The sequence below is a fragment of the Mustelus asterias genome, chromosome 16 (genome assembly GCF_964213995.1).
Source record: "Mustelus asterias chromosome 16, sMusAst1.hap1.1, whole genome shotgun sequence".
Classification (NCBI taxonomy): Eukaryota; Metazoa; Chordata; class Chondrichthyes; order Carcharhiniformes; family Triakidae; genus Mustelus; species Mustelus asterias.
This window is the reverse complement of record NC_135816.1, coordinates 62,252,171-62,274,944: the sequence shown is the minus strand read 5'-3', so window position 1 is coordinate 62,274,944 and position 22,774 is coordinate 62,252,171.

Below are 22,774 nucleotides of genomic sequence, written 5' to 3'. Positions count from 1 at the left end.
GAAGTACTGGACGACAAAGGGTACTCTGTCCGCCATGTCCCGTGTTTGTCTTCTGAGGAGGTCAGTGCGGTTTTTCACTGTGGTGCGTCGGAACTGTCGATCGATGAGTCGAGTGCCATATCCTGTTCTTATGAGGGCATCTTTCAGCATCTGGAGGTGTCTGTTGCGATCCTCCTCATCCGAGCAGATACTTCCCCGGAGCGGAGAAGCTCCGACATCTCCTCCGGAGCCTTCAACATGTCATTGATGAAGACGAACATCTCGCCAAGGCCATCCCCACACCCCCACTTCTTGCCTTCAAACAACCGCACAACCTCAAACAGACCATTGTCAGCAGCAAACTACCCAGCCTTCAGGAGAACAGTGACTACGACACCACACAACCCTGCCACAGCAACCACTGCAAGACGTGCCGGATCATCGACACGGATGCCATCATCTCATGTGAGAACACCATCCACCAGGTACACGGTACATACTCTTGCAACTCGGCCAACATTGTCTACCTGATACGCTGCAGGAAAGGATGGCCCGAGACATGGTACATTGGGGAAACCACGCTACGACAACGGATGAATGAACACCGCTCGACAATCACCAGGCATGACTGTTCTTTTCCTGTTGGGGAGCACTTCAGCGGTCACGGGCATTCGGCCTCCGATATTCGGGTAAGCATTCTCCAAGGTGGCCTTCACAACACACGACAGCGCAGAGTCGCTGAGCAGAGACTGATAGCCAGGATCCGCACACATGAGGACGGCCTCAACCGGGATCATGTCACACTATCTGTAAATCCCACAACTTGCCTGGACTTGCAAAGTCTCACTGGCTGTCCTGTCTGGAGACAATACACATCTCTTTAACCTGTGCTAACGCTCCCTCCACTCACATTCTCTGTATCTTTAAGACTTGATTAGCTGTAAAGACTCGCATTCCAATCATTATTCATTATTCTGTAAATTGAGTTTGTGTCTTTATATGCCCTGTTTGCTGTGTATGAGCAGAACCCCCACTCACCTGACGAAGGAGCAGCGCTCCGAAAGCTTGTGTGGCTTTTGCTACCAAATAAACCTGTTGGACTTTAACCTGGTATTGTTAGACTCCTTACTGTGTTTACCCCAGTCCAACGCCGGCATCTCCACATCATGACTACCATCCACACGGAGGAAACCCATGCAGACACGGGGAGAATGTGCAAACTCCACACAGTCACCTAAGTGTAGAATTGAACCCTGGTCCCTGGAGCTAACCATTGCCACCTAGTTTCCTTGCTTTTACCTGCACTCACTACTAAGTACATGACATCACCTTAAAGTTCAATTTTTAAAGACTGAATTGAGTCCTGATTTTTTTCTCTTTTTTTTAAATGGAGTGGATTATAAATGGTTTTCCAATATATTAATTAACTACAGCCTGACCTGTTCCTCTCTTATCCCTGGCATTGAGATTCTTATCAGGGTAATTACATGTCATTTAAAAATTGCTGAATGCCAGTTTGCTACAATGAGGTAATACTAAGAGTAAGTATATGTGTGTAAACTTGTTAAAACAGCTTGCTTAGCACTGCTAGCTGCAGGCTTTGGATGAGGCTGTGTTTTCTTTCTTGGCCTTGTTGTGGCATGTGGTGGCAATCCTTCCTGATTCATGCTAATCCCTTAATTACTAAAGCTGCATTCTTTTGTTAATGAGCTTCAATTGTGTCAGTGGCAGAGAGGGGGTTAATAATTGTCACCTGCTGCCTGGCTTTGAGTGAGTAGAGAGGGCTGATCATTGATGGAGTGATAAGGAGTTGGGCCTTTCAGTAAGGCCTGAGTTTATCTGTGGCAACAAAAGCTGTCTTTGTTTGAGCCGTTTTATATTCAAACCTGCTATTGTCCACAAAGCTTTCAGGAGAAGCAATTCTTTTTGTGACTTTGTTTTAGATATGGAGCACTTGAACTTGTGGCTGATCAGTTTTTTTAAAATCAGATATCCTTTGACCATTCTAAACATATTTTGTTCCTATGATAAAGTAACACCTGAAGTGGCAGCTAAAATCAGGACAGTTTGTAAATTGAGAAGTGCCATTTAGAAAACTTTCTGTGCCGATAATAATATGTGGTTTTAATCATAATGTGGGTGGCACAGTGGTTAGCACTGCTGCCTCACAGCACTGGGTTCGATTCCTGGCTTGGGTCATTGTCCGTGTGGAGTTTGTATGTTCTCCCTGTGTCTGTGTGGGTTTCCTCTGGGTGCTGTTGATGTCAAACACATGGATTTTAGTAAGGCGTTTGATAAGGTCCCCCATGGTCGGCGTTTGATGAAAGTAAGGAGGTGTGGGATAGAGGGAAAGTTGGCCGATTGGATAGGTAACTGGCTGTCTGATCGAAGGGGCTTAGAGCCTCGAAAGCTTGTGTGGCTTTTGCTACCAAATAAACCTGTTGGACTTTAACCTGGTGTTGTTAAACTTCTTACTGTGTCTGATCGAAGACAGAGGGTGGTGGTGGATGGAAAATTTTCGGATTGGAGGCAGGTTGCTAGCGGTGTGCCGCAGGGATCAGTGCTTGGTCCTCTGCTCTTTGTGATTTTTATTAATGACTTAGAGGAGGGGGCTGAAGGGTGGATCAGTAAATTTGCTGATGACACCAAGATTGGTGGAGTAGTGGATGAGGTGGAGGGCTGTTGTAGGCTGCAAAGAGACATAGATAGGATGCAAAGCTGGGCTGAAAAATGGCAAATGGAGTTTAACCCTGATAAATGTGAGGTGATTCATTTTGGTAGGACTAATTTAAATGTGGATTACAGGGTCAAAGGTAGGGTTCTGAAGACTGTGGAGGAACAGTGAGATCTTGGGGTCCATATCCACAGATCTCTGAAGGTTGCCACTCAAGTGGATAGAGCTGTGAAGAAGGCCTATAGTGTGTTAGCTTTTATTAACGGGGGTTGGAGTTTAAGAGCCGTGGGGTTATGCTGCAACTGTACAGGACCTTGGTGAGACCACATTTGGAATATTGTGTGCAGTTGTGGTCACCTCACTATAAGAAGGATGTGGAAGCGCTGGAAAGAGTGCAGAGGAGATTTACCAGAATGCTGCCTGGTTTGGAGGGTAGGTCTTATGAGGAAAGGTTGAGGGAGCTAGGGCTGTTCTCTCTGGAGCGGAGGAGGCTGAGGGGAGACTTAATAGAGGTTTATAAAATGATGAAGGGGATAGATAGAGTGAACGTTCAAAGACTATTTCCTCGGGTGGATGGAGCTATTACAAGGGGGCATAACTATAGGGTTCGTGGTGGGAGATACAGGAAGGATATCAGAGGTAGGTTATTTACGCAGAGAGTGGTTGGGGTGTGGAATAGACTGCCTGCAGTGATAGTGGAGTCAGACATTTTAGGAACATTTAAACGGTTATTGGATAGGCACATGGAGCACACCAGGATGATAGGGATTGGGTAGCTTGATCTTGGTTTCAGATAAAGCTCGGCACAACAGCGTGGGCCGAAGGGCCTGTTCTGTACTGTACTGTACTGTTCTATGTTCTATGCTCTGGTTTCCTCCCACAGTCTGAAAGATGTGCTGGTTAGGTGCATTGACCCAAATAGGCGCCAAAGTATGGTGACTGGGGGAATTTCACAGTAACTTCATTGCAGTGTTCACATAAGCCTTACTTGTGACTAATAAATAAACTTGTAAACTTTAGAATGATAGCTACATATGCTGTATTGTAGAAGGAGGCCCTTTGGCCTATCATGGTTTTTTCCAACTCTTTGAAACTGCTGCCAACAAGACACATTCCCTTGTTCTTCCCCATACCATAGAAGAAAAATCTTTATTGTGTATATAGGATCATAAAAGGATGAATTAGATCATATATTGCACAATGTATTACATTAAATTGAGGAAAGTGCTTATATCCTCACAGTCCTACCCTATTCCATAGAAAGGGAATGAAAAGAGAAAAATGACTTGCATTTATTTGGCACTTTGTGTTGACTAAAGGACATCCCAAAGTGCTTTACAGCCAATTAAATACTTTTGACGTGTAGTCACTGTTGTAATATAGGAAACATGGCAGTCAATTTGCACACAGTTAGTTCCCACAATTAGCATTGTGATAGTGACCAGGTCATTTGTTTTGTGATTTGAAGAATAAATATTGGCCAGATTTTAGTTTGATGTTTTAAGTTCCTTTCCACCTTGTCTTTTGTTTCAGGTGGTTCCTTTTGGGAGCTGCCCCATTTAATGTGTCCCTCAGTTAATTTGATTTAGTTTACTTGGTTAAGCCAAAAAGATTGACACCAGGGATAATTCCCCTATTCGTTTTGTGTAATAGTGCCATGGGATTTTTATGATAGTGGTTCACCCGAAGGATAGAATCGTTGTCGGTGCAGCATCCCCTCAGTATCATACTGAAGAGTCAACTTTGAGTTTTTTTGTGTGCCTAAGTCTTGAAGTGGAACTTGAACCATGGCCTTCTGAGTCAGAGGCAAAAGAGCTGCCAACTGTCACAGGTGACTGCTTCCCTTAAATTGATCAGAGTAAAGAGGAACTCCGTCATATAGAATAGTTCCTGTGGAGACATTTTCTAAATAGACATATGCTGAGGTCAATAGGCAATATTGTCAAAGAAGGAAGTTTTCCTCTACATTAGCAGTGTGTTATCAATCTGAAACATTCTGAGGTCAATTCAAGACAAACTCGTTGAGGAAAGCTAAGATTGTTCATGCATGAGTTTCTATTCTATTAATTGATATTTAACACAATGCGAGCGTTGCACGTTGGGTATGAATGATTTGTGAGACAAAAGACTGTGGGCTGGATTTTATGATTTTCAGTCAGGTGAGGGGGGGACTGGTCAGATCCTGGCTACCCATACCCTCAGTACAGCGAATCAAATTTCAGATGATTAATTAGCAGCTGCCCAGCAGTAAGGTGACCAGTTAGCAGTGCAAAGAGGGGATTCATTACCCAATCAGGAGATTAGGTTGTGATGTCCGGCAGGAGAGGGATTAGGCTATTGACAGGAAGTTGTTCATGGCTATCAAATTAAAGCCCTCCACCCCCCCCCCCTCCCCCCCCCTCTCAACTTCTTATGGCAGACTTAAAGCAGTGAATGAATGAAATCAAAAAACATGCAGTCGCTGTCACCTTCATCTGCAGATCTGGCTGCTACTTGTAGCCATAGTCTTGTTGGCAGACCATTTCTTCCACCTTTGTGCTGCCTCTTCATACCTGACATAAAGCACTTTAAACCTGTCCGATGCCTGAAAAATGCAGTGGGCAATGGAAAATGCATACAATTGGGTCCTAAACAAGCTCAATGGATTGTTAACTAGTTATTAAAAATGTCAGGTGAGCTTTTGATTTCCACACCCGCTTGCCTTCTATATTACCATGGACTGGTATGATGACATTGGATTGGCAAGCCAATGTCATCATGATATTTTATGTATATGTTATCAGGCTACCTGTCTGATTTGCAGCCGTAAAACTCAGCGGTGTGTTGCTCATGATAAGCCAGATAATGTGCTCTTTTATAATGGTAGGAGTGTTATACCATGTCATGCACAGGTATTATTCTGTTGCTGACATGTAATTGTATCCCTTAAAGGTCACAAAGTTTAATTGTTGTTAAGAAATCAGAGCCTTTGGAACTTAAATGCCCTTCAGGAAGCATGCCATAATCCAGAATCTTCTTCAACCTGGTCGTTAAAGAGATGTTCGGACTTCTGCATCAGCAAGGCATTCTCAATGTTTGGGGACATTTCTCTGTATATTCCAAAGTTTGTTTTTTGTACCTTTTTGGTACTTTATTCCCAATTAAAAATTCAATTTGACCCAATCAGAGTCCACACAAGAGAGACCAAACACATCCAAACTGACAAGAAAGGCCATTCCTCCTGTTTTGGGCTCGATCAGACAAGATCCAAGCTGACAGGGTGAGGCATTACACCCCATCTGGCTTGATCTGAGCTTCAACTTAGCCAAAAGGCCGAGATGGTTTTAAAAAAATTGCTTCAGGTAAAACCTCAGTGTAACCTCATTGGCTTAGACTGGGTGCAGGGTCAAAAACTACACTTGATTTTAGGCAAAAGGCCAAGAAGCATATATTCCAAATAATGAGGTTTTTTGGTTTAAAAATATCATTTTGTATCTGTAACCAAGTTTAAAATCTGGAGTGTGTGCTGGTACATACTCCTTTTACCATAGATTGTGATATTGGCAGCTGACAAATAGGCTATCTGATGTGGTACCATAACACAGTGACAGCTTCCTGTAGCCAAGAAAAAATAAATTGTAACTAGCAATTTTGGGGGTAACCTTGGAAGTTCTTTTTCTTTACATAAATTATGATAATGGTGGGTGGAGTTGTGATCAATCAAAGTATAGGCTTCTGTGGTGCATTCATTTCCTGTTCCTAAAAGATCTATGTTCTTATGCCATGATTCTTATAATTAACCTCCTTACAGAATTTCAAAGTCAGGATATTTGTAAAAATGCAATCAGATTGCTGATTAGATAATATGCCTAAGGCCTGTTTGGAAATGTTTTACATTTGATTGGTACTATTAATATATCACCAAAGCAACAATAGTCTTTGGAGGTCATTATGCTAAAGAGTTGATGCTATTCAATTAATTTCCCTGGTTTTATTGCATGTCTGGATTGCCACGTTGTCTTCAACAGTCTTTCGTCTCTCCAGATCTTCAAACCACTTTGCAAATGAAAATCCTAATTGTGGTTGATGCAGTGAACAGCCCCTGAGGAAAGCAACATTGATAAGCAATAGACAGGCCTGGTGTATAAATTCTTTAATATCTTACATTCTATGAATCAGAATTTCTCAAAATATGTTAAACTCTCTCCACAACATTTATAAATAATGCTTAAGCACAGAATGGAGAAACAATGATCCACTAACTTTTGATATAATAAAGTTAACCTTTTACAATGCACTGGAAATTTGAATTTGGGATTGTCAGCTTGGCTCAATGCTAGTCCTTTGAGTCAGAAGTTTTGGATTTAACCCCCAGCCCAGGATTTGAGCATGTAGACTGACATTTCAGTTCAATTACTGAAGGAGAGTTGCATTGTCGGAGGTGCAGACTTCCGGATGAGCCTCTTTGGTTGGAAGTTGATCTCAGCTAAGAGCAGCGAGTTCACACAATCTCTTGTTTAGTACTCATTCTTCAATTAGAATTCATAAAAAGCTAGAATGCTCATTTCTCTCATTTGTTGTATATGGGACCTCACTTTGCACAAAATGGCTCCTGTTTGCCTTCGTAAAAACTCTGATGATACCTTAAATGATTAATTCATTTGGCTCTGCGGCTCTGGAATGAGCATATTGGTGCAAATATGGTGAAATGGTGTCAAGCGGTTAAAGAGAATCCAGGATTGTAACAATGCAATTGAAGCAATAAGCTATCTGCATGATCTGGAAAATACAAATTGTAGCATGCCTATGGCATAATTAAATATTTAATTTCAAGAAAATGAATTAGTTCAAGTTTTTGGGAATTTGGTACTTTTACTGTAATACAATAATTGAAAATTATTGGGGAATGAGGAAGAGAAAAGTTCCTCTGGTAGCTAAAGGTAAATCCACCAATCAGTGTGATACTGAGTAATACAGTGCAGAAAGTTCCCAGGTTTAATGTCTGGTCTGTGCTGAGTTGTCTGGAGTCAGATAAAGTGGTAGTAAATGTGCTACAATTGACATTGGTGTTCTTACATTAGGCAGTGAAAATAATCAACGAGAATTCCTGCCACTGTTCTTTCTCTCCTTTCAAACATACCTTCAAACTTCAGTGTTTTATTTTGTCTGTTATCACTGTTTAGGTTTGCTGATCCCTAGTGATTATCACACAACATTGACTGATATAAAGACTTGACTGTATTTATGGTTGAGCAGTGTAATCAATTCTCCCTTTTAACTGCAGGTATTTGTGAAGGTTTCTTGACAGCTCAGTAATTTCTCAATAAATCATGACTCCTAAAAGATATTTTGTTAAAGAGCGTCAACCAGAGAAAATGCCAAAGGAACACACTGACTTGCAATAGGCCCTTCACGATTTGGGCTCTGTAATTGTGCAGTGAGGATAAGGAAGTAACTTTAGGTAGCAATGAGGTCCAGTATTGCATATCTTAGATACTGGTAGATCTTTAGTCTGTAATGGGTTTGAATCCACAGACAGAATGAAGTTTTCTTCTCCTTCAGGGCAATTGCAACCCAGAGATCCAATGAATGCGAGTCCACAGTACAAAACAGTTCAGAATTTAATACGGATGACTACATACATTAACAATGTCACTCTTACTCAATTTGTGTACAATTTAAATATTCTCTATGCAAGTTTGCACCAAACCAACAACACTAAACAGGACATGCTCCCTAACTCCACAAAAGTATTCTATTCCTCAGCAGAGACAAACCCCCCAAATGGCATTCATAAAATTGACTCAGGTTTTCTTTGAATAAAGGATGGCACAGGACATAGGTTTTTTTTGTCCTTGTCCTTGGAAGTTTAATACTACGCGAGGAGGAAGAAGTGAAAATTCAGAATGAAAGGCTGCTCTTGTGTGCTTCAGTAACTGTCTCGGAGGACTGCTGTTTGGAAGTACATAGTGGTCAGCGTGACTCATGTTAAAATACTGTTTACTCATTGGTAATTCAAAGTTATTTTGTTTGCCTTAAAAGAATTGAACTGTAACAACAGTTTGCATTTCAATCACAATTTTAAAGTAAGAAAATCTCCCAAGCCACCTCACTGCAACATAATCAGATTTTATAAATTGACACTGAGCCAAAGAGGAAGATATTAGAAGGGATGAATATAATCTTGGTCAAAAGAGCGAGGCTTCGCAAAGCGTCTTCAAAGGAGTAAAGGGAGTTAGAGAGGTGGAGAGACAGAGCTTTTGGAGTGGGACTTTCAGTGTTTCAGATCGAGCCAGCAGAATGCATAGCTGCAAGTGGTACGGCGAAAGGAGTGTGGCATGTGTAGGAGGCCAGAGTTGGAGGAATGTAGAGTTTTAAGAGGGTGGTAAGCCAAGAGATAGGGACGAGCCAATAATTTGAACTGTTAGACAATTTGAATTATCCAATAATTTGATTTAATCAAGTAGCTTTTAAATTAAGAGATGTATGCTGTAATCTGACATAACTGCTTTTGGCAATCACACTGCAATGAAATATTGAACACATCATCTAAAACGATATTGCCTTATCCTATGATTCACCAGATCCAGCTTGTTATTGCCCCTGTCCTGAATGACTTACATTTGTTCCCATTCCCCCAACATTCTCAAAATTAAAATTTTCCCCTGTATTTCGATGCCTCCTCATATCTCTATAACTTCCTTCAGTTCTGCAAACTCCACCCAAAATTTTCTATTCCTCTGACTCCAACTCTTTATATATCCGCTACTCCCTTCATGCCACTAATTGATGGACATACTTTCAACCACCAATACTTAATGCTCTGAAAGTTCCCAAACCCCTCCACCTTCTCCATACTCTTTAAAATATTCCTGAAAACCCACCTCATCAGCCCATCAAAATCTTTCTTTGCCTCAACATCTATTTGTGCTTGCACCTCTGTGAAATACTCTAGGGCACTTTTCTATGGTAAAGATGCTATGCAAGTGGAAGTTGCTGTTGATCTTCTATAGGTTAGGACAGTCATGGATTCAACAGCTCTCAGCTAGGACTGTACTAGGGATGCTACAACTGATTTCACATTCCTTAGATGCAGGCACTGCAATGAGCTAGGATTTGCATTCTTGGCTATCCATAGACATCTAATGGAAACCATTCATGTGAATCTTTCAGAGAAAGGCAGGACTGAGCTGGATGGGTTAGAGATGAAGAAAAGTCATGTGGTGCTGGAGAACAATTGTGCTTAAGAAAATCAACTGCAGCCTGAATCACTCTGCATGAGAAGAGGGTAAAAAATGTTTCCCCTTTAGCAATCTTTTTGTCTGGTAACATCAAGCAGGGAAAGCATGTAAATACAGCTGAGTTGTCGATCAATTATGAATTGCAAAACTTCAAATTTTAAATGATCCGGCTTGCACAGTCTTCTGAAGGAGAGAATTCCAGATTTCCACCAGCACTTGTGACATCCTGCTTTCATTCCTGAATGACCTAACTCTAATTTTAAGATTATATATGCTTATTTTGCACTTCTCCATTATGGTGAAAACAGTTTCTCAGTAGCTACCCTATGAAATCCCTTTATCACTTCAAACTCCTTGATTAGATCACCTCTCAATCTCACTCCAAGCTCATGTGACACTGATGCTTGGTGCCTCTGCTAAAGTTGAATTTGCCCCTCTGTTTCCCCAGCGGTAGAACAGTATCAGGTGAAAGATCAAAAAGAGACAGATAAAGAAGGGCAAAATGTTCCACTCTGGAGACAAGTGAGGTGCCAGGTGGGAAAGGTAGCATGATTCCTGCTCAGAATGGAGGGTGGATCTGGGTAAAATGCTCTTTCACACATTTGGTACAGATTTGATGGGCCAAATGGCCTCATTCTGCACTGTAGGGATTCTATGGATTCAATGGAATTTCTTTGCGTCTGTCCTCATGGAGGAAGATACAAGACATTTCTAGAAATAATAGAAAACCAAGGGACTAGAGAGAATAAGGAATTGAAGGAAATTAGTATTAGTATTGGAGAAGTTAATGGACTGAAAGTTGATTGATTCCCGGGACCCAAAGATTTACATCGCAGAGTGTTGAAACAAGTGGCTAGCGAAAGAATAGGTGCATTGGTGGTCATCTTTCAAAATTCTATAGACTCTGAATTGAAGCCTGCACTTTGGAAGTTTTAAGAAAGGAAGGAGATAGAAAATGGGGAACTACAGATATGTTAGCCTGATGTCAGTAATATGGAAAAAAATAAAATCCATTATACAGGATGTGATAATTGGATATTTAGAAAATAATTATTTGATTAGGCAGATTCAACATGGATTTATGAAGGGAAATCACAATTGCCGAATCTTTTTGAGTTTTTTAAGGATGTTACTAGCAGAAAGATAAGGGGGGACCAGTGGATGTGGTGTATTCGGATTTTCAGAAGGCTTTCAACAAGGTCCCCGATAGGACATCATAAAACAAAATTAGAGCACATGGGATAGGCACTGATAGACTGGCATGGATTAGGACTGGTTAATGAACAATACACAGGTGATTCTCAGGTTGGCTGTGTCTAGTGGGGTACCGCAGGGATCAGTACTTCTGACTCAACTGTTCACAATGTATACCAATGATTTGGATGTGGGGACCAAATGTAATATTTCCAAGTTTGCAGATGACACAAAACTAGGTAGGAATGTAAATTGTGAGGAGAATATAAAGGTGATTTGAACAGGCTTAGTGAATGGGCAAAAACATGACAGATGGAATGAGGTGCAGAGTATTTCTTAAATGGTGAGAGATTGGGAAGTTTTGATGTCCAAAGGGACCAGGGTGTCCTTGCTCATGAGTAACTGAAAGCTAACATGTAGCTGCAGCAAGCAATTAGGAAGGCAAATAGTATGTTGGCCTTTATCACAAGAGGATTTGGGTAAAGATGTCTTGCTTCAATTGCATAGAACCCTGGTGAGACTACACCTGGAATGTTGTGTACGGTTTTGGCCCCCTCAGACTGGCCATAGGGGGAATGCAGCAAAGGTTCACCAGACTAATTTCTGAGATGGCAGGATTGTCTGTTGAAAAGAAATTGAGGAATCTGGGCCTGTATTCTCTAGAGGTTAGAAGAATGAGAGGTGATTTCATTGAAACATATGGAATTCTTAAGGAGCTAGGCAGGGTACATGCAGAAAAGCTGTTTGTCCTGGCTGAGTTGTCTCGCGTCAGGGGACACAACCTCAGAATAAGGGGCAAGCCATTTAGGACTGAGATGAGGAGTAATTTCTTCATTCAGAGGTGAGTGAGTCTTAGGAATTATCTACCGCAGAGGATCATTGAAGTTCAGTTATTAAGTATGTTCAAGATGGTAATCGATGGATTTCTAGATGCTATTGACACAAAAGGATACAGGGATAATGTAAGAAAATGGCGTTGAGTTAGATGATCAGCCATGACCTAGTTGAATGGCAGACCAAGCTTGAAGGGCCAAATGCTCCTCTGTCTGTTTGTTCCTTTTCTTTGTGTGACAGCATACTCATAGTTGCACGCATGCTAGTTACATGTGATTGGTTTGCAGAGCAGCATCATGAGCCACCCTCTGGTTTGATGTGGTGGTTTAAATGCTGAGAGAACAGAGAGTGGACTGGTGCAGAATGAATGCATCATGACTGCTATCAGGGCATTCACCAGCATGATGTGCTGAGCATTAATGCACACAACGATAAGTGAATGGTGACACTTCTGATTAAGGGTTATCTCAGCATTTAGATGCAGTGTCCGCAAAACCACAAGTATGCAATTGATGATACCTTACACTAAGTAGTAGCCCATTATCCTGGAAAAGCCATGTACGCACTCCTCCTCCTAGCCTCTTCCCTCTAGTCAGAAAAAATAGACAATATGTTCCCTTCTCCTGGCACACACACCACCTGTTGCTTCTCTAGGATAGAATTTCCAAATATGCTCACTTCCAGCCGGGATTGCTGAATTGGGAATTGGAAACACAAACACAAATTTCTCCTTCTTAATGCAGGGCATCTGAAGTTAATGGCGCTACCACCACATTAAGTGATATCAATTAGTACAGTACCGGATCAAGCCAAACATGAATGTTTTAATAAGAGATGCCCTGCACAGGGATGTGAATTTTTGTTACACTAATCCGCACTCTGCATGAACCAGCAACAATCTGCTAAGTTCTGCATGCAGAATAAGTGTAACGAAATTTCACATCCTTGTGCAGGGCATCTCTTATTAAAACATTCACGTTTGGCTTGATCCGGTACTGTACTAACTGCTACGAGAGGACACAGGTTTAAGGTGCTGGGGGGTAGGTACAGAGGAGATGTCAGGGGTAAGTTTTTCACTCAGAGGGTGGTGGGTGAGTGGAATCGGCTGACGTCGGTGGTGGTGGAGGCAAACTCGTTGGGGTCTTTTAAGAGACTTCTGGATGAGTACATGGGATTTAATGGGATTGAGGGCTATAGATAGGCCTAGAGGTGGGGATGTGATCGGCGCAACTTGTGGGCCGAAGGGCCTGTTTGTGCTGTGGCTTTCTATGTTCTATGTTCTATGTTCTATGTTCTAATATCACTCGATGTGGTGGTAGGTGCCCTGCACTAAGAAGGGGAAACCTGGGTTTGTGTTTGGAAAGGGTTACATGTGCAGAGCAGCTTGGAAGGAGTTACCCTTCCAGGTCAGCATAGGTTAGAAAGGGTGTCAGATTACAGGCATGTTCTGTTATAGAGTTATTGATCCCTCAAGGCTGATGGTTATTAATTCTGCTATGTGTCCACCTGATGAATGATGCATGTTTACTCATGGGATGGTTTGTAGTATCTAGGGATTTGATCTACACCTAAAAGTCAGTATTGATATGCAACTAGTCAGAAATGTTGGTGAAAAGCAGGTTGTTTGATTAACACAGCTCTAGTGGTATTGAATTAGTTAAAAATTAATTTTATGTAAATTCTTCTCATGCTAAGTTCGGCTGTTTCTTTTGAATTCGGAACAAAAAGTGGCCCCATTAGAAAGGGTCACAAATCCCCTTTACATGGAGAATCAAGGGAAAATACCAGTGAAGTTGATTCAAATTAGCTGCTTTGCTTCACTTTCTTCTTGATTAGACAGAGTGCTTCATCATTTAAAGTGACAGGATCCCAGCAGCTGGATTTAAAGAAGTGTTTCTGTGGGATGCTCCTGATCTACTTTCATAGTTTCTTTTCAGGGGCTCCACCAATCAACTGAAGAAACAATGACAGCTGAAATTTTCACTATTCAGGACTTCTGCTTGTAAATATCCTAACTGGGTTTTGTTTTGTAAAGGAGCAGCTTAAGTGTTAATATGCTGTGAAAATGTGTTGATTCTCTTGTTTTCTGAATTATATCTGCTGCTACTGGGGTATAGTCCCATTGGTCCTGTCAGCGCTCTGGAACTATATCTTTGTGACCCTCTCCTGTAAATATAAAACAAACATTTTTTGGGCTGAGTTTTCCCAAATAAATTCTCATAGCTTGTGTTACACTAGCTTTATAAACGGGTAAGGGTAAACATTCAAAATTGCTCACAAAGTCAATCATTTTTTAACATTTGTTATCATTTTTTGCTTCTGTTCCTCTTGCTCTATTTTACACATCTGTCTTTCCCTGCACTCCTATTCAGTTTTCTTTCTCTCATTGTTTCTTTGTGTCCCTTCAGTTACATCTGTTTCTCTCTTTATTCTTCCTGTTGCAATTGGCTTTAGCAGTTCAGGGTTGGGTGGGATGGAGAGAAAAGTGTGAAGCTCATTCCCAAACAATTTTCAGGAAAGTGAATGTTCAAATATGTTGGACTAAAGGATTTACACTTTACGTTTTTGAGGTCAAATAGCCTACATTTTCTCCGTAAGCTTGTGACTTCCTTATATCAACTACCTGCACAACTCATTTTTATAATTGTATTTGTCTAACAGATTGTGGGGGGAGAGTGCTGAGCAAGGAAACTGGCTGGCCCCTGTGGATCCCTCTGTCTAGGGAGCAGTGCTTTTAGCAGGCTGAGGGAAGGGAGAGAGCAGCAAGATGCAGATGTTCAGGAGTTGTAAGTTGCAGTGTGGCAAGAGCCAAGGCCACAGATAGGGCTGCTCGAAGCCTCTGGCAGTAGCTAGAGAAGCAGAAGTGGAGTAGGCATACTGCTGCTGGAGGCCTAGTCGGAATGACTGGGCAGCACCCCTAAGTCCAAGAAGCTCCAAGAAAAGGAAGGTTCTCTTCGTGTCTGGGCGACAAGATAATCTGGTTCATGTGGTCACAGGAAATTAACCATAGAAGCTCCACCAATGGAACTCTACTACCTGACTGTTAGAGATCAGGGGCGGGATTTTCCAACCACGCTCGCCCCCAAATGAGGAAAATCCCACCTGAGTTCAATGGACCTTTGCATTGTCTGTCCTCCATCCCCCACGATTCCAATGGTGGGTGGGACAGGAAAATTCCCCTCCACGAGTTAAGGTCTCAATGGTCTCCTGGTGGATCTGGAGTACCAGTCTTGAATATGCATTGTAAATTATTGCACATTAAGTTTTTCCATTAATGTTTATAAAGATTTGATGCCAGTGGAATAAAGTGTTCATGTTTTATAACCTTCGTGCTGTCCGTGTGCTTGAAACCCCTGTTATATATGGAATTGATTTAGGCACCCTTTTAGATGGATTTTTTCAGATCCTGACAACTCTCTAAGTGAAAGGAATTCTCCTCATCTCCCCTCTGTGTCATGGATATAAATACCTTTCTGTTCATGTACACTTTTGTGCTCTTAAAGCATATTAGGTGGAATTCACCCCAAATATTTCAGGGTTAATTCTGACCTGGATTTGTCATATTGCAAAAAATGGTTTGCAATTGCAATACTTCTAATCATTCAAAGTTGTTTTTAGAATTAAAAAATTGAATTATAAAATAATATGAACTATGCAATAGGTCTAGAAATTGGAATTTAGCGCTTTAAAAGAATTGAGTTATTGGATCATTTGAATTGAGTGCCTTTGAATTAAGAGGAATAGACTAATCAATACGTAGCATTTTCCTTTGTTTTGGAGATCCAAATTTGTCTAGTTGATATAACTGTTCTTAGAATGGAGACAGCTCAGTGAAAAGGCTAATTCCAATATTTCTGCTACATTGGCTGGTGCACTAACAAGGAGATATTTTTCATTTTGAAAGATTAGGGAAATGCTGTCTTCCTCAAACATCCAAGTCCTCAGGAAACATCAAATCAGTGATGTGTGAGAAACCTCCATGTCAGTTTTGCTTTCCCATGAGAAAGTTAAATTTTAACAGGGTGTATAAAATCATTTGTCCAGCAGCCTACAGCTCTTTGGGCAGGTCAGAGTCTCTTTCTCTCCCAGCTGCACTTCAAGGGAATGTAAATCTTCCTCTCAAACAAACCAGTCAGAAAACAAAAAAATGAGACATGTCTTGTACTTAGACTGATTCAGTAAAGGTCACACCAGTTATACAGCTTATTAGTTTTACTTCCAAAGTTGATTAAATTATCTGATCATTATTTTTTAGAATTATTAAAAGTAGTTTAAATATCATTACTTATTTCCATCTGTACCTGTGAATACATGATTCTGTTTCGAAAGCTTCACTATGTACATGCGTTTTTCAATTGTGCTGTTAGGCTTCCTAACAATAGGATTGCTGATAAGTGTCAGCTTTGCTTGGTAGTAGCACGATGAGTTCTAAAGCAATAGGTTTTGCATTCAAACCCATTCCTTATTTTTATTTTATTTATTATTGTCACAAGTAGGCTTACATCAACACTACAATGACGTTACTGTGAAACTCCCCCAGTCGCCACACTCCGGCGCCTGTTTGGGTACACTGAGGGAGAATTTAGCATGGCCAATGCGCCTAACCAGCATGTCTTTCAGACTTCAATAAGTAGATGATCTAGACTGACATCTCAGTGCAGTACTGAGGGAATGTTACTGTGTTGGGAGTGTCTTACGGTTAGATGTTAAACCAGCTGGATGTAAAAGAAAGTCTCATGGTACTAATAGAACCAGTTCTCCTGGTGCTTGGGGCATCATATTTCAAACAAAACATATCTGTTCATTCATTTGTTATTTTTTGTACTGTGGCTGCCACCACAGTAACTTACAATTCACAATTATTTATGGTGTGGGACATCCCAAGAATGTGCAAGATGCTATATGGATGTAAGTTATTTTTCTAAAGTTAGCATTAAATAATGTTAGGTCGTTTCATCAAAGCAAAATACTGGGGATACTGGAAATCTGAAATTAAACAGAAAATGCCAGAAATATTCAACAGGTCAGCCAGCATAGAGAATGAAACAGAATTAAAGTTTCAGGTTGATGACAAGAAAGATTGAGTATTACCAGCATTTTCTGTTTCTATTAAATTGTTTTATGATTGTTGAAAACAACTTTGCATTCAGCAGCTCACTGCGAGCTTACAAAATACATTTTGCTGATTAAGTCCTTTCTCCAGGTCGGACTGTGACTTTGATGCAAAACTGCTGGAATCTACTGTATCTCTAAATTGTCACACTCAAATTGCACATACTATTACATAGAATTAGAAAGATACAATCCCTACAGTGCAGAAGGAGGCCATTCAACCCATTGAGTCTGCACCGACTCTCTGACAGAGCATCTTACCCAGGCCAAACCCCGCCCTATCTCCAGTACCCAACTCATTTATCTCACTAATCTCCTTAACCTACACATCTTGGGACACTAAGGGGCAATTTAGCATGACCAATCTACCTACCACACCTTTGAATGTGGGAGGAAACTGGAGTACCTGGAGGAAACCCATATAGGCACATACAAACTCCACACAGTCACCCAAGGTTAGATTCGAACCCAGGTCCCTGGTGCTGTGAAGCAGCAGTGCTAACCACTGTGCAACTATGCCACCCTCAGATGAGAAGAGAATGTCTTTAAATGTAAATATTTAAATTGATATATTTTACAGTGCCTATATTCTAAGGAGAGAGAGGTATTCAGTGTCTCCGATGTACTTCTGAGTTTTTAATGAAAAGTACTGTACTACTGAGTTTTACAATATATCCTTATATATATCCTTATGTAACTGCAAAAATAAGTAACTTTTAAGTGATGTATAAGGAAAAATAACCATTCTATTGCTGACACTTAGTAACTCATACTATCATGAACAATTTCAATATAAAGAATGCCATAGAGAATCAGTGTAACAGGCAGTCCAAAGCATAACAAATTTGCATATCATACTTATCAGTTTTGCTGGTCATAAATAAATACATTTCCTACATTAGAACAGTGGCCACTGTTTTCAAATATACTTTGTTGGCTGTAATGTGTTTTGAGAAGCCTGATGTTTGTGAAAGATGGTTAATGAATATATGTTTTTCCTTCGTTTAGTTCACACCTAATATTGATCTAAATATCAAATAAGGGGAAGGTAACTTTTGGTGTCAATGCCATGTCTGCTATAGGGAATAAATTCAGCATCTGTGATCTAATTGTTTTGAATTATTTCAGCTGGAAAATGTACATCTGAATTTGAAGGGGGTAAAGAATTGGGCTTAGTTGAATAGACTTGTAGCATTCTGTGCTTATAAGGAGGCGATGATGTAGTGGTATTATCGCTGGACTAGTAATCCACAGATCCAGGGTAAAGCTCTGGGAAGCTAGGTTCGAATGGTATATGGGGGAATTTGAATTCAATAAAAAAATTCTAATGATGACCATTGTTGTAAAAACCCATCTGGTTCACTAATGTCTTTTAGGGAAGGAAACCTACATCCTTACCTGGTCTGGTCTACATGACTCCAGACCCAGAGCAATATGGTTGACTCTTAAATGCCCTCAGAAATGGCCCAGCAGACTACTTAGTTGTGACTATCTACTACAAAACCTCCATAAAGGAATGAAACTGGACCAACTGTCCGGAAACAACAAAGGCAAACTCAGTTCTGTAGACCCTGCAAAGTCCTCCTTCCTAACTTCTTGGGTCTTGTATCAAAATTGGAGAGCTGTCTCACAGACTAGTCAATCGACAACCTGATATAGTCATACTCACGGAATCATACCTGACAAACACTGTCACAGACACCATCATCACCAAAGATGGCAGTACTGTGGTATACAGTTGGGAGGGAGTTGCCCTGGAAGTCCTCAACGTCGACTCCAGGCCCCATCAGGTTTCATGGCATCAGGTCAAACGTGTGCAAGGAAACCTCCAGCTAATTACCAGCTACAGCTCCTCCTCACTCAGCTGATGAATCAGTATTCCTCCATGTTGAGGAAGCGCTGAGGGTGGCAAGGACACAGAATGTATTCGGGGTGGAGGAACTTCAATGTTCATCGCTAAGTGTGGCTCAGTAGCACTGACTACTGACTGAGCTGGTCGAGCCCTGAAAGAGTTAGCTTCTAGACTGGGTCTGCGGCAGGTGGTGAGGGAACCAACAAGAGGAAAAAACATACTTGACCTCATCCTCTTGCCACATCTGACAATAGAGGTGACCACTGCACAGTCCTTGTGGAGATAAAGATCCGTCTTCACATTGAAGATACCTTCCATCGTGTTGCGTAGCATTGCCACTCTGCTACAATTTGATCAGATCTAGCAACTCAAGACTGGGCATTCATGAGGCACGGCCATCAGCAGCAGCTCAATTGTATTCAACCACAATTTGTAACTTCCCAGCAGATCCTCCACTCTACCACTCCCACCAACTTTGGTTCAATGAAGAGTGAAGGAGAAGCGCCAGACATAAGTAAAAATGAGGTGTTAACCAAGTGATCCCACAACACAGCATAAGCAGCAAGTGATAGACAGAGCTAAGAGATCCCACAAGCAAACGACCAGATCTAAGCTCTGCAGTCCTGCCACATTCAGCCAGGAATGATGGTGGACAATTAAACAACTTACTGGAGGAGGAGGCTCCATAAATATCTCCATCCTCAATGATGGGGGAGCTCAGCACATCAGTGCAAAAGATAAGGCTGAGGCATTTACTACAATCTTCAGCTAGAAGGTCCGAGTGGATGATCCATCTCGACTTCCTCCGGAGGTCCCGCCATAAAGAATGTCATTCTTCAGACAATTCCATTTACTCCATGAGGTATTAAGAAATGGCTGAAGGCACTGGATACTGCAAAGGCTATGGGCTCTCACAATATTCCAGCAATAGCACTGAGGACTTGTGCTCCAGGACTTGCCGCACCCCTAGCCAAGCTGTTCCAGTACAGCTACAATATCAGCATCTATCCAACAATGTGGAAAATTGCTTAACTATCACTAAAAGTAAGACAAATCCAGCCCGGCCAATTACTGTCCCATTACTTTAATTTCGATCATCTGTAAGACGATGGACAGGGTCATTAACAGTGCTATCAAGTAGCATTTGCATGGCAACTACCTGCTCACTGGCACTCAGTATGGGTTCTACCAGGGCCACTCAGCTCTTGACCTCATTACAACCTTTGTTCAAACATGAACTAAAGAGCTGAACTCCAGAGGTGAGGTATGAGTGACTACCCCTGATATCAAAGCCACATTCGATTGAGTGTAGCATCAAGAAGCTCTAGCAAAACTGGAGTTAATAGGAATCCGGGGGAAAGCTCTCCACTGGTTGGAGTCATATGTAGTACAAAGAAGATGGTTATGGATGTTGGAGGTCAATCATCTCGGTCCCAGGTCATCACTGTAGGAGTTCCTCAAGGTAGTGACCTGGGTCCAACAGTCTTCAGTTGCATCATCAATGACCTTATTTCAATCATAAGGTCAGAAGTGGAGATGTTTGCTGACAATTGCACAATGTTCAGTACCATTAGCAACTCCTCAGATACTGAAGCAGTCCATGTCCAATTGCAACAATATTCGGACAATATCCAGGTCTGGGCTGACAAGTGGCAAGTAACAAACTTGATTAGCATCCCATCCACAAACATTCACTCCCTCCATCACCGATGAAGAGTGGAAGCCATGTGTACAATCGAAAAGATGCACTGTTAGAACTCACCTGAGACATCACCTTCCAAACACACAACTATTAGGGTGCGGCATGCACAAGTGCCAGGCAGTGACCATCTCCAAAAAGAGAGAATCTAACCATTGTCCCTGTCATTCAATGACATCACCATCACTCAATCCCCCACTTTCAACATCCTGGGGGTTATCATTGACCAGAAACTCAACTGGACTAGCTATATAAATATTGTGTCTACAGAGCAGGTCAGAGGTTTGGAATCATGCAGCGAATAACTCACCTCCTGACTCCCCAATCTATAATCTACAAGTCACGAGAGTGATGGAATACTCTCCCCTTGCCAGGATGAGTGCAGCTTCAACGACTTTCAAGAAGCTCAACACCATCCGAGCCAAAGCAGCTCACTTGATTAGCATCCCATCCACAAACATTCACTCCCTCCATCACCGATGAAGAGTGGAAGCCATGTGTACAATCGAAAAGATGCACTGTTAGAACTCACCTGAGACATCACCTTCCAAACACACAACTATTACCATCTAGAAGGTCAAGGGGAGCAGATACATAGGAATACCACCACCTGGGAATTCCCCTCTAAGCCACTAACTTCCGACTTGGAATTATATCACTGTTCCTTCAATGTTACTGGGCCAAAATACTGGAACTCCCTTCCTAACAGCACTGGCGTACCTATTGGATTGCAGTGGTACAAGAATGCAACTCACCACCACCTTTTCAAGGGCAATTAGGGATGGGCAATGAACGTTGGCCTAGCCAACAACAACCACATCCTATAAATGAGTATGAAACAAATAATCACTATTAAAGCACATCTACTTTCAGGAAGGGAAGGGAGGAATTCAGAAAGAAACGGGAAGTTTTATGGCCAATTCCCTGAATGTGCCTCATGATTCTCAGGGTCAGTCAGTATTATAAAACTTAAAAACAAGATAAAATTCAGGGTCAATGATTGTTAAATGAAATGTAATTGTTGGAGTCCTTCAGTAGTGTGGTGGACCTCAGTTGTGCCTTTGTCCTATATGGACCACCGTTGTGTGTGTTTGTCATACCTGGACACTCCCCCTTCCAGTTTGGTTCCTCCCCTCGGCACCTAGTATAAAGGTGGCTGTCTCCTCCCCCCTTGTTCAGTCCAGGTCGGTTATTTGTTGGGATCTGCTCCTGATTCTGTTGTGAATAAAAGTCTACACTTGTATTGGCACACCGGTAGTCTTTCGCCTTATTGATAGTGCATCAAGTAGATGCTTTGATTTGTCCCTCTGTCCTAATTCCTTTAGTTTCCCTCAAAGTGTGATCACACTGTGCCAAATGTATTTTTATCATGTTTCTTGTAAGGGGTATGCTTAAAATTCAGGTCTGTTTTACACGATGCCAATTTGTCTGCACCAGGCAGCTCACTTGCTGAGAATGCAGGCTAATTATTGATTTTAGCTGGGGCTACTTGTTTATTTTGGTTTTTCCCCTGGAGTTTCAGAGTAGGGTTTTGATAAGGTTGATTGACAGAGATAGTCATGTGGTAAGAATGGAGCTAAGGTTATTGGGAAAAAGCAGTCAGTTTCTGCATAGCCCTGAAAGAAACAAGAGGTGTCTTTCTGTCTCTCTCTCACTCTGGAGGCTGTTGATTGGGACTGTCAGAAGACAGGTGACTCTGTGTGTGTGTGTGTCTCTCTCTCTCTCTCTCCAGAGGCTGTTGATTGGGACTGTCAGAAGACAGGTGACTCTCTGTGTGTGTGTGTGTCTCTCTCTCTCTCTCCAGAGGTGTTCAAAGACTCTAGGACTGTTAACAAGTAGAAGCACATAAGCCTGGGGGCTTGTTAACTGATTCTGAAGAGGTGTTCGAAGTCTATAAGAGGAATATTGCTTGAATTGAACTAAAATTTGTATCTTGTCATGTTTAAGTATTTCAATTGGTAAAAGTTAAGCTAATTAATTTGTTATAATTAAACTGTATTGTTAAATTTTGTTTTGATAAAAGCTTCATAGCCTGTCAATAGAATCACATCGGGAGTGAAACACTTTATCCTCGCACTAATGCCAAAATTTTTTTTTAAATGTTGGGGCCTAGTCAGGCTTCATAACATACTGCTCTGGTATCTAACAAAATAAATTACTAACAAGCTCCTCCAACCCCCCGTGAGTATTATACAGATCAGAAAGAGCCC